The sequence below is a fragment of the Peromyscus maniculatus genome, chromosome 16, assembly GCF_049852395.1.
Source record: "Peromyscus maniculatus bairdii isolate BWxNUB_F1_BW_parent chromosome 16, HU_Pman_BW_mat_3.1, whole genome shotgun sequence".
Taxonomy (NCBI): Eukaryota; Metazoa; Chordata; class Mammalia; order Rodentia; family Cricetidae; genus Peromyscus; species Peromyscus maniculatus.
In genome coordinates, this window is record NC_134867.1 from 67,549,971 (window position 1) to 67,563,697 (window position 13,727).

At 36.5% G+C, this 13,727-nt stretch overlaps 1 long non-coding RNA gene across 2 annotated transcripts in view; it reads left to right on the plus strand.

Moving 5' to 3' along the window:
- The window catches only part of LOC121823113 (uncharacterized), a 147,019-nt gene that overhangs the window by 97,178 nt on the left and 36,114 nt on the right, over nt 1-13,727 (plus strand). Inside the window, exons 5-6 of one of the 2 annotated variants that reach the window (XR_013045188.1) lie at nt 10,456-10,536; nt 11,833-12,016. This is a non-coding gene — a long non-coding RNA (uncharacterized LOC121823113). Of the gene's footprint in view, nt 1-10,455; nt 10,537-11,832; nt 12,017-13,727 lie in introns of those variants that run through there. The other variant, XR_013045189.1, reaches the window with a different exon arrangement.

Genomic DNA, 13,727 nt, shown 5'->3' on the forward strand with positions numbered 1-13,727 from the left:
GTGTGTGTGTGTGTGTGTGTGTAAGATGAACATGTGGAGGGGTTTGTTCTCTCTTCCTGCCTCCTACCATGTGAGTCCCAGGAACTGATTTCAGCTCACCAGCTTAGTGGCGAGTGACTTTACTCTCTGGGCCATCTTGCCAGCTCCCTGTTTTCTCATTTTAACTCTGGAGCCAACACTCAGACTCAGATATACTGGAATAGAATTCTTAACATTTTCCAAGAGTGTCAGTGTCAGACCTGACTAACGTTCTTCCCTCTGCTGGGTCTTAATTTCTCCTGTGAAAATCAAGACAAAAATAACAAAAATGAACACTGCTCAGTGCTCAGTCTTCATAGTATATAATAATTATCAGAATAAAATAGAATGATCTGAGCTTGGCCCACCTACCTAGACATCAGTGTCTGCATATTACTGACTACATCTAAGATACTAGATTTACCAAACATTTTTTATTTTTAATAATTGTCTTTTATTCTTGTTAATCCTTCACTATATTTTTTATTTTGATTCATCATTGTGCTTTTTTAATTTTCACCAGGTTTACCATAACTTGTTTTACATTCTTGGAACTCTTAGGTACACTAGCTGTAAACTGAATTGGTTTCAATCAAGAAGACGAAAATGTAGCTAATGTTCACTAATTCTAAACAGACTTTTGTAGGAGGACTCTGATTCAGCCAGTTTTTATTGAACTTACAAATCTTACAAACTATAAAAAGATCCAGAAAAGGCCAGGTGGTGGCGGTGCACTCGGGAGGCACAGGCAGGTAGATCCCTGTGAGTTTGAGGCCAGCCTAGGCTACAGAATGAGTTCCAGGTAAGGTTCCAAAGCTACACAGAGAAACCTTGTCTCAAAACAAACAAACAAACAAACAAAAACAACAACAACCAAAAGACCCAGAAAACAAGAGAAGAAGTGATGACTAATGGACTGGATTGACTAACCACCACTTGATCCAAATAGTTTCTGGAGGAGTTAATTACTCTAAAAATATATCTGACAGAGTCAATATGTCACTATCATTACCTCCTCTTTGCTGATAGGGTAGAGACAGGTAGGCTTCTGACTAATAATGTGAATTCTAAAAGTAAACATCAGTTTATTGTGCCATACTTAGGAGAAAATAACTGTATCATTGATTTAATCAATAAATTCTTGATTTTTAGAGCAACCTGTCATTGGAATAAAACTGATGCATCCTTAACATTTACATCAATGGTATTAGCTAGGTAACTTAAACTAACTTCCTGTCCACCTCTCAAGCACCTGTCATACATCTCTTTCATGATATCATCAAGCTGAAACAACAAAAATGTGATCCAAGAAGAAAAAGTTTCTGACAGTGGGACTTTGGTTCCTTCACAAGTTCATTAAAGAAGCATTGGAAATGTTTTAAAAGTTACTGTTAAATCCCAGCAAGGCCAAACAATAAACATTTACTCATCTAATGAAGAAATGTGAGGTCCACAGTTAGAAGGACCTCAGTTAATTTCATGCAATTATTTCAGCTTGGAGCTTTTCAAAGAAACTTAAACCAAACATAAAGTTTTCAAAATTGGTGCATAGAAAACAGATTTTCTGAATGGCCTTTTACAGTACTGTTTAAAAGGGAAAATAAATTAGTCAGTAACAAAAAGCATGAAAACTCCAATTCTACCATATTGTACATAATATTTTTTCTAATTTTCTCCCAACATCTGTGCACTTGAAGCCATTCTCAAATATAATTATAGCATTTTAATAAAAATGTTACTAACTGATTATGTAGTCTTAAATATATTAGTTTAACTGATATAATTTTCTAAATGTTTGACATTTGCTCTTATGGTATGTTTTGACAAGGCTTTTTTATTATCTGGATTTTTTTCCAATAGTTTTATGTTCCAGAAAATAAATAATAAGAATTTTAACATCCTTTAAAGCAGCACTGGTCAATACTAAGCCCATGGTCCAGAAGATGGACAATGCAGCAGGGTAGAAATCAGATGGGAGAACAGTGCTTACTTGGAAACTGCTGCTTCCAGATCTTTCTAACTGCTTCCTTTCCAGTGTGCAGGGATGTGTTGTCACCTGCTCTTTATCAAGAGGGCACCACAACAGAACTAATCCAGTGTCGACTTCCCACTTCCTATAGTTTTATTCCAATGGCAGCTTACTCTAAAATCAAGACCATGGGCTTAGTATTGATCAGTGCTGCTTTAAAGGATGTTAAAATTCTTATTATTTATTTTCTGGAACATAAAACTATTGGAAAAAATCCAGATAATGAGAAAGCCTTGTCAAGAACTGTAAGGTTCTTCTAGACAGAAACAGCAGCTAGAGATATTTAGGGGATAAAGGTAATGTCTTCCCCCTGAATTCACCCTCAGATCATAAGGAGAGCATTGTGTGTGTGTGTGTGTGTGTGTGTGTGTGTGTGTGTGTGTGTGTGTGTGTACTGCATGTTGTAGATGTAACCATCTTATTAAATAAGAAACACAGAGCCAATACAGAGATGAAAGCCAAGAGGTCAGAGCAATAGCTAAGAGCTGAAAACCTTACCCTTCACTGTCACTGTATTTCTCAAATATGGAATACCAGTATTCCATATAAAGACTTTCTGTTCTGCCTTCTCATTGGTTGTAAACTCAACCACATGACTGCCTCGTCACTGCCTGTCTGTACAGACCTCCAGGTCTTCTATGGTTGGTATTGAGATTAAAGGCATGTGTCTCCATGCTAGCTGTATCCTTGAACACACAGAGATCCACCTAGCTCTGCCTCCCAAGGGCTGGGATTAAAGGCGTGCACCACCACTGCCTAGCTTCTGTGATGGCTTGCTATTAGCTTTGACCCCCAGGCAACTTTATTTATTAACATACAAATAAAATCACATTTCAGTGCAAATAAAATATCACCATAGTATGTGTATGTGTGTGAGTCTGTGTATGTGTATGTGTGTATGTGTATGTGTGTGTGAGTGTGTGTATGGTTGTATATTGTGTATATGTGTGTATGGGTGTATATTGTGTATATTTGTGAGTGTGTGTGTGTGTAAATGTGTGTGAGGGAGTGTATTGTGTGTATTGTAAGTGTATGTGTGTGTCCGTATGTGTTTGTGTGTGTGCACGAGTGTATGTGTGTGTGCGTGTGTGTATGTGTATGTGAAATGTGTGTATATGTGTGAGTATGTGTGTGAGAGAGAGTGTGCATGAGAGGGGAGAATTTTAGTGTGATCTGCTCTCTGTAGAAACCTCATTCTGTTCACTGAGCTCCTATCACAGCCTTATGAATGCTTTGCTCATGGGAGAAACTGCCAGATTCCTCAGAGGATGTTCTGTGCTACCTTGTTGGCATCTTGTTGTCCTATAAGCCCCTAAGCCACTGGCCATCTAAAGGACAGATACACACCAATCAGGTAGGTGCTACCTTAAGAAGCACAGAGCATAGATTCAGATATGACTCATAATATCTCTGTAGGATTTAAAATACCTTTGAACAGCTAATTTACCCATTCTACTGAAAACCCTAATTTCACAACTGAAACACAAATCCTGGAATTCACTGATGCTAAATGAAAAAAAGTGTTTTATAAATAAAATCTGTATTAGTCTAAATTAAAAATGTAGTTCAAAACAACTGTTTCAGGTGTGTGGCCTTTTAAGCAATTACTAACTGTAGCCCACAACTGCTTTAATAAAAATTAAATTTTATTAAATATCTTTATTTTTAAATAGATACCTAATACAAACTAGTTTATTAACATTTTCCCCCAATGCTCTGAACAAGGGGTATACATTCATTTACTTAGAAGGCATAAGTTCAAAAGATTATTGCTAGCATGATGATTATTATCAATGATAGTGTATTGTATTCTTGCAATAAGAAAATAGATATTCTGAGTTTGAAACTATAGGAGGAAAAGAGAGTAAGGAGTGTGTGTGTGTGTGTGTGTGTGTGTGTGTGTGTTTAACACAAAACAAACAAAAACTATGCCAGATATCTTAGCTTATTCATCATCTGCTGCTATAATAAAACTACCTAGGGCTAAGTGATTTGCAAAGGAATGAGTCAAAGCTCTGTGTAAAAGCCTGATGCTGACATCATAGCAGAAGGCGCGCCTAAATGACAGAGAATGGAGGGAGGCTCACCTGCTCTGTAACAACCTGTTCTTGTAGTAATGAATCTAGTCAAGCAGATCCCAATGCACTCTCTGGAGTCTACACTCTAATATATTATCTTAAAAAAGACATTCTTTAAGGATGTCAGTGCCCTGTGATTTCATCATCTTTTATTAAGGTCAATGTTTTAATGTCCTGATATCTTTTAATGCCATAATATTGGGAACAAAGCTTTCAGCACATGAGCCTTTAGGAGGCAAATAAACCCAAACAATAGATTGAAGTGATGTTAATTATATCAATCTAACTATTCCACGGTGTGTATATGATTAATTTATAACACGTAGCATACAATATGCATTTTCGCATATAATTTTACCTATTTAAATGAAATAAAATGTTATAAAATTAAAATAAGCAGCAGAACAAATAATTTATTCTAAAAAATGTTTATCAAGTAAAACATGTATTCAGGTTGAAGCTGCTGTCTTTGTGCTCCTTGCTTTAAAAAAAAGTATAAAAGTAATTTTTAGCTGCTTTACAATGACAATGAAGATGCAATATACTAGAATGAATAATGTGAGTTTTGAATCATTGCCAGCCCTTTTCTGATTGAGGAGTCAAATTTTAAGCGTATGGAAAAAAATCAAGGCTATCCTGACACAAAAGGAAGAATAGTAGAGAAGAAAGGCATCAAATACTAAAACTCTTTAAAGGCAATTTTACAATTCTGCAGCCACTACCTCTCTTGTCTGGGGATGAGGTGTGGAGCTGATTCACAGCAGGCCGATCTGTTAGGTGTGCCTGAGCATCTTGGCAGCAAGAGGGCCCTTTTGTGTAATCGCTTCTCACACATCGCCTCTCTATAGCATTCATACAGCTGTATTCAAAATCTTAAATAGGTCCCATCACTAACTATTCAGTTATGACCACTAGAAGTAATAATACTAAGTTTGATGATAATGCTCTGCAACCTTTTCACCTTGTTCTGTTTGATGCAGTGCTGGACACTGAACTCAAGTCCCTTTGGTAGGCTATACCACTAAGATACATCCTCAGCACAACTTAATTGTATTAAACAATGAACACAATAAATATTTAAAGGTATTCTCAACACAGAGAACTCTGAAAAAAAAGATGGGAGGTGAGAGACTGGGACATTAAACAGTTTATGATCCTCTACCTGCTTTCAATTCTTCCTGTGATCCTTCCTGTAGATCCAAACTTCAATCTTCTCTCACATGCCATTTGCGAAGCACATTTCCTCACCCATTTCTTCAGTTTTCAATTATTCCTTAGCTGACTCTTCTATCTTTTTTGCACCAAGACTCATGTTCTCATCAATTTTCTCAGTGGATCATCTCACCACCTTAATCATTCTTTAACTGTTATTTCTCTAAGCATACTTTTAAAAATATTTTTGAGATTATATTCTAATTTGAATTTCATGTCTTGGCCAATGTCATGGCTACACAGTTCAATACATGTGTTAAAAAATCACAGAGCTGTATATCCAAAAGGGTAGATTTAGACATTGGAAGTGTGACTAAATAAACCTGACATTAAATATGAGCTTTTCTCTAAAAAGTCCTATTTTTAGTTTCATTCACATCTATCTGATTCCACAAATGAAAGAGAGGAAAGGAGGAAATAAAAAGGTACCTTTAGGTTTGGGGAAGATTATTGAAATAGTGTGTTTCATTTACAGTCTTCCCTTAAGGATTCATCAGTAGATGGTCAAAGGATAATCAATTAACAAGTTGGAGAAATATACTTCCAAGTCAGATTTTTAATTGGTTGAAAATATTACTAGAATCAAGAGCCCAAGAATCCTAGTGGATCTGAGGCAAACTGAGGTCAGTAACTTTAGCAGAAGTCTAATATTATAATTTGTCTTTAATATATGTCTAATATTATAATTTGTCTTTAATATATATCTTGGCTGAGTTTAAATTATAACAGGCCATGCTAATGCAACCAAGGTTTCCAGGTTTATAAAGATAAAGTGTCAAGTAACACCTGGGAACATTACATCTGTTCACATGTGTGTCCCTCACTGATGATGTCAGTAATGAGTGCATAGTATTGGAATTACTGGTATTCCATATTTGAGAGAACTGTAGCAGTTGTACAGTGATAATCTCGCCACTTCCTTTTACTTGGTGTAAGTGAATATTACACTTCTGTAGCATTCATTTCCTTCCTCTGTGCCTGTATCTAATAGTACGCTGCTTACTTCCAGATTATACTGTCAGTTGCCTACATTTTTTCTAATAGTAAGGCACCCATCCAAAGAAAGAAATGTTAATATTCCCAGTAACTGCAAGTTTTTATTAACATGGGTGAATTATATGTGGTAATAGGGTTCAGTGTGGTATTTCCATGCAGGCATACAACCTATACTGATTAAATACAACCTTCATTTTTTCACTTTTCTCTCCCTACTTTCAATCTAGTAACCACTACTCTTCATTCAGATCTACATTGTTTTGTTTCCACATATAAGAGAGTTTGCCATGATTATCTTTCTGTTACTGGCTTATGTCTTCCAGTTCCATCTGCTTTAGTTTAAGTGGCAGCATTTCATTTTTTTTTCATTGTAAATGTCTTAGTTAGAGCTATCATTGCTGTGCTGAAACACCATGACCAAAGAAACTTGGGGAGGAAAAGCTTTATTTGCTTTACACTTCCACATCACAGTTCAGCATCATAGGACGTCAGAACAGGAACTCAAGCAGGACAGAGAACTGGAGGCAGGAACTGATGCTGAAGTCATGCAGTAGTGTTGATTGCTGGTTTCCTACTGTGGCTTGCTCAGCCTGCTTTAATATGGAACCCAGGACCACCAGCCTAGGAATAACCCCACCCACAATGTGTTAAGACCTCCCACATCAATTACTAATTAAGAAAATGCTCTGAAGTCTTGTCTGCAGCCCAGTCTTATGAAGGCATTTTCTCAAATGAGGCTCCCTCCTCTCAGATGACTCTAGCCTATGTCAAGTTGACATAAAATTATCCAGCACAATATACTAAAAAAAAAAAAAAAAAAAAAAAAAACTTCAAAATAGATTTTTCCAAAACAAACAAACATAGTTCAGAGACTTAGAAGGTACTTACTGTGGATATCGCTCTATATAAATAAAACACTGATGGCCAGTGACCAGACAGGAAGTATAGGCGGGACAAGGAGAGAGGAGAATTGGGGAAACAGGAAGGAGGGAGAGACACTACAGCCACCGCCAGGACAAGCAGCATGTACAGATGCCAGTAAGCCACCAGCCACGTGGCAAGGTATAGATGTATAAAAATGGGTTAATTTAAGATATAAGAGCAGTTGCCGGGCGGTGGTGGACACCTTTAATCCCAGCACTCGGGAGGCAGAGGCAGGCGGATCTCTGTGAGTTCCTGGCCAGCCTGGGCTACCAAGTGAGTCCCAGGAAAGGTGCAAAACTATACAGAGAAACCCTGTCTCAAAAAATCAAAAAAAAAAAAAAAAAAAAGAACAGTTAACAAGAAGCCTGCCACGGCCATACAGTTTATAAGTAATATAAGTGTCTGAGTGATTATTTTATACATGGATTGTAGGACTACGGGGCTTGGTGGAACCTGGAGAGAAGCAGGCAGCTAGACACCACAAAACGCGGGTTTAAACACTGACGGGTTCCTGGTGTTTGCGTTTGATCGGCAGTATGGCAGTAATGAGGTGTCTGCCAGCGGCACATTACGCTGTGTGGTAGATTTAGTCTTTACTAGTATTAAAAAAAAAAAATGTTTCTGGGCTACATGCTGCTTTGATAAAAGCTTAGACCCACTATTTCTGAGACTTGATGACTCACAAAACTGGCAGAAAACGCCATGTTGGTAAGCTGAAATGGGCGGAGCCAGCAGCCACAGCGCCATTTCAGTCTTAGAATACTACAGTTTAAAGCAATAGATTCACAATACGTAGGCTTGAAAGAGACAAAAAAAGATAAATTAATATAAAAAAGCCACGTAAAGATAAATATTACACAGACAATCTGGATTGTGTTGTCTTTGGGATTTTTAACTACAAAAAAACATTTGATCAAAAAAGATGTTAAATTAAAACAATAATATATTTTAAAGGTACCTTGACTTCAAAATTTGGATTTAAGGATATGTTGCTTTGGAAAAGAGGTTCTGCTTTTGTTTCTACAGAAAGCCAGAGGCTATGGATTTGTTCCAGATTAAGATACATCAGGTTTCACCAGCCAAGACCCCCTGAAAGGTCTCCGATGACACCATGGCCCAGATGATCCAACATCCAGAACAGTTTCAAGGCAACTGGTTCACACAATACAGCCTCACAGACTACCCCATAGGCCTAAAATTTTCTTTGCATCCCCATAAGATACAGCGCCCCTCTCCAGCAGGAAGTAGTAAGAGATGCTATGCCCAAATTCCCAAATATACCAAGCTGGCTTTAGAGGTAGAACTGGCTCACTCCCCCTCTAAACCCAGACATATTGCTTTTTTAAAAAAATGGTTAAGAGATTCTTATGTCCCAAATCAGAAGAGCCCTCTGGTGTGGGACAGAAAAAAAACAATATTTTTATTTAAAACAGGTTGATTATAAATATGATCTCTTTCTAAAAAAGAAAAGGGGATATGATATAGATATATAGGAGGATATAGAGATTTTAAGATAAAAGGGTAGATTAATGAACCTACTTTTAAAGAACAACTTGTTTAAAATGTTTTACATTGGTATAGATTTTAGTTTATGTTTAAAATGTTTTACATTGGTATAGATTTTAGTTTATGTTTAAAATGTTTTACATTGGTATAAATTTTAGTTTACTGATACGAACTTAAAGTTAATTTTGTTATACTCTCTCTATATATATATTTCTATTCTTGTTTGGGGTATTATATTTATGTAACTCATTTAAAATTGTAATGGATAATTAAAAAATAGATTAATAATTAGTCATCTATGATAATCATATTTGTAGCCATGTTAGTTAAGTCTTTTAGGTATACATAGATATATTTCAGATAGATAGGTAATCTTCAGACACTTCATAGACCTAGAGAATATGGCATTTAAATAACTTAAAATTCTGTTGACATGAGACACAATTGCTCCTGGCTGCACCAATTGATCCCAAGAGAATGTTGGGCTTCTAAGACATTTCCATTTGGAAGTTTGTCTTCTTGGCACAAAATGGCCTACTGGGCAAAGAACTGCCCTTGCCTTGATGGCTGACAGTACGAAGGCAATGCTGTCCTTTCTGGACAAGCGGGACACAAGGAAAGTGACCACTGTACTCTGCCAAGACAGGGTAAGATGGTCTTTCAGAATTCCTGCTTCTGAAATGTCTGTCAGATACTCTAGGCCTGTAGCCAATTTGAATGCACCAACAATGCTGAGAAACATTAGGTGATTATCCAGGCTGCCAGCTGTCTTGGTCTACTTTTGCAAGATTCCCAAAAGTTGCTTGCATCCATCTACCATTTCTCAGGTACTGTTATGTTCCTTCTCAGGTCTTTGATGTGGTTGAAAACTAGATAGTTGTAATTTCCTCAGTTATGATAAAAAATAAGTTAGATATAAAACCTTAAACTCACAAATATAAGACAGATAGGACATCTTCTTTAATATTGTAACTGTAATTCTTGCTCGATAATTGTTTTGTTATATGTAATTTTACCATGTTAAAGTTAAAACCTTCCTTTTTAAAAAAAAGAAGAAAAGGGGAAGTGCTGTGGATATCACTCTATATAAATAAAACACTGATGGCCAGTGACAAGACAGGAAGTATAGGCGGGACAAGGAGAGAGGAGAATTGGGGAAACAGGGAGAAGGAGGGAGAGACACTACAGCCACCACCAGGACAAGCAGCATGTAAAGATGCCAGTAAGCCACCAGCCACGTGGCAAGGTATAGATTTATAAAAATGGGTTAATTTAAGATATAAGAACAGTTAACAAGAAGCCTGCCATGGCCATACAGTTTATAAGTAATATAAGTGTCTGAGTGATTATTTTATACGTGGATTGTGGGACTGCGGGGCTTGGTGGAACCTGGAGAGAAGCCCCCCAGCAACAGGTACTAAGTATATAAAATAATATGCTGAGTAGTACTACGTGATGTACCACATCTTTCTTATCCATTCATTTGTTGAGTTGATAGGCACTTGAGCTGATTTTCCATTTTAGCTATTATAAAGCATATTGCAATAAACAGGTGGGCCTGCATGTACATATCTTTTATATAAGTAGATGGGATAACTGAATAATACAGTAGATCTATTTTAATTTAGAGAGGAAACTAAATATTGTTTTATTTTCCTCCCCCACTTCCTTCTTCCTTTCCTTTTCCTGTAGCCCCCAAAGGTATTGAACTCACTATGTAGCTGAAGGAGTAAGATGACCACAAACTCACATGCTGGGATTATGACATTACAGGTAGGTGTGCATCACCATAATAGTCAGTATATACAACACTGGAGATTGAGCGGAGGGCATATGGCAATTACTCTCCTAATGGATCTTTACTCTCCAGCTCCTCATATTGTTTTCTGCAGTGGTTGTACTAATTTATATTCTCACACAGAGTGTATGAGCAATCATTTTTCTTTATATCCTTACCAGCATTTGTTATGATAAATAACAATGATCTCAGATAAGATCTTTCCCAGTAGTTTTGCTTTATACTTACCTGATGGCTAGTGAAATTAATTTTACGTTCTTAATTTTTGTTAGCTATTTATATTTCTTCTTTTGAAAACTGCCCATGTAGGCCATTTTTTCATGTTTTAAAATGGATGAGTTGTATGATCTCTGTTTTTCTATTCTCTATGTATTGTCAATATTAACCCTCCTCAGGTGACTAGATGCTAAGTACTTTTTCCCAATCTATATTTTTTTCCTTCACTATATTGATGCTTTCCTTTACTGTGAAGAAGCTTTTTGATCTTGTTTGTCAATTTTTTCTTTATATCCTGTCTACCTAAGGTTTTATCCAGAAAATCTGTGCCTATAACAACATCTTACAAAGGTATCTCTGTGATATCTTTGGCAGTTTCAGAGTCAAAGGTCTTGCTTTTACATCATTAGTATATCCTTAGTTAACTTTTGTACAGAGTGAGTGATAGGAGTCTCATTTCAATATTCTGTATGTCCCATTGACACTTAAGAAAGCACTTAGTCTATTTGATTTTTGTAATAACTGATAACCCCATTCGTATTATACTTAAAAGTTAAATTTATTTTTTTTTCTGGGCTGAGATAACAAAAATATCTATAAATATGGATAGCCAGCCTAATGGCTTTATGTGCTGGAAAAGAATATGGCCTCCATTGTAACATGAGCTCTTGGTACTGACAGGATGCCTTAGCCACACTGGCTTCTTCTTTAGGATGTATTTTACCCTTGTCACTTTATGGAACTTCATGTTGACAATATGAGGATTCACATGTTTCTCCAGTGTTTTCAAAAAATGGTTTTCCCAAAACTTGGGTTTTAAAAATCCAATATTCTTTTTAAAAGGTTGTAGAACACATGTGCCCTGGATAAAAATACCAGCATTTCCTCGTTGTAAGCTAGTTTCCAGAAGATGATATGGAATGCAAAGGCTGGGCAAGGTGGCTCTGCTGTCCCAAAAGAGTTATTTTGTTTATTATTTAAAGATTCAGGACAACCAGAGTTCCATTTATTATGTATTCTTAATTTTGAATCTGATTTCTAACTCTTATTGAAAGGAGATAATTACCAACAGACAATAACTAAAACCTGCATGACGGCAAGAAGGAAACCTGCAGAGAGGTGGCCAGCAGTGGGAATCCTGAAGGAGCAGCGGTGAATCCAATAGGATTACTCTGCAGAGAATTCAGATCTTTTTAGGAATAAAATTTTAAATTATTTGTAAGCCTTATACCCTTTTTTTTGAAATGTCATTTAACTTTTCTTTTTCTTTTTTTTTTTGCGATTGAGGCTAAACAAATGTCATTGCATTTTTAATAGAAAATAGCTCTTTTAGTACTCTTTTTTTAAAAAAAAATCAATAGCTGTATATGGTATAATATATTCCTATCACAAAAAATAATCAATGGGTAAGTTACATGATAATGAGTTTGTGATTTCCACTAATGTCTGTTTATAAAGAGATCATGTTAGTACTTGGGGTCCATTTTTACTTTACTGTTCAGTGAATCAGACTCAGAATAAAGGCCAGCTCAGTTTCACAATCTAGGTCATGTGATCACAGTGGTACAGGAAGGGAATGGGCTTGCACACCCCAGAAAGGTCTTGTGCCACAGTTTCCATACTGACTGTACTAAACATAGTTTGAAGTACTCAAATGCAATCCTCTTGGTCACATTTCTGGAAAGTGTCTTAGCTTGCTTCTATTGTTCTCTTTGAAAATCACCAGAATGTCAGGTCCCACACTGAAAATTCAGAAATTCTTCTTTGTCTTCCTTGTCCTCTTGTTTCATACATAGCAACTGACACATTGGCATTCACTTTATTTACTTCTTATACTTTAACATTGGCGTGGTTAAGAAACTTTATAGACTTCTCAGAGTTTACCCCAAGAAGTATTTTCATGTGTACACACTTCCAAATGATGACATTTTATCAAAAATCTTGCATTCTTTTAGAAGGAGACTTTCTCTTGATCCCAACACAAGCCTACCACTGCAAACACACTTGGGGGCTTCCTGCTGCCATCATTGGTTCCTGCAGGACAACGTACATAGTTGTCCTGTTTCAGAGTAGAGATAGACTTTTAAGTTTATCCCTTCTAAACTCCTATCATAATAGTAACTACTTATGAAGTTATTATAAAGTTCTGAGAAAAGTAAACAAAGTTAATTCCATGGAAACAGAAAGAAAAGTAACTTTGAGAGACTAACCCACTGAGGGAAACAGATTTTTGTTTCATTGTTTTGTCCTTTTCTCCCTGGAGTTGATGGATAGCTTAGACTAGTAAGATATAAAGCTAGACTTGTTATTCAAAAATTGCAATTGCACAGTCTGTGTGATCACTACCTCCAATAACAGTGGCTGTGTTTGTCCCATGAGCTAAAGCCAGAAGGTAATTTTAACAACTAATACAGGAGAAGCAAAATACTCTAGACCTAGAGAATTAGGACCATTTTATTTTTATTAATAGCTATTTATTTGCACTTGTGGTGTCGGCATATGTACTTTATATATGCTTTTAGGGGTACATGCACATGTGTGTGAAGGTACACATCCATATGCACACATGTGCTGTAGTGGCTAGATATCAGTCAGGTGTCAGTGAAATCTTCAATGCTCTCCTTATTTATTTATTTTTTGAGACATGTTTTCTCACTGAGTCTGAAGCTCACCTTTCAGGGAGGCTACCTGGTCTTTGTGCTCCAACAACCTCCCAATCTCTCTCTGCCCAGCACTATAATTATAGATGTATGTGCTGTACCCACCTTTTTATACATAGTGCTAGCAATACAAACTCGGGCCTTTATGCTTATGTGGTCTGACTGAGACATTACCGCAACCTCCCCTATTGACAATTGACAAATTGCCCCAAAAGTTAGTGGCTTTAATCAATAATCATCTTATTAGCTCATATAATAGTAATTAAGATCTTTAGTTCAATGACAGTAAC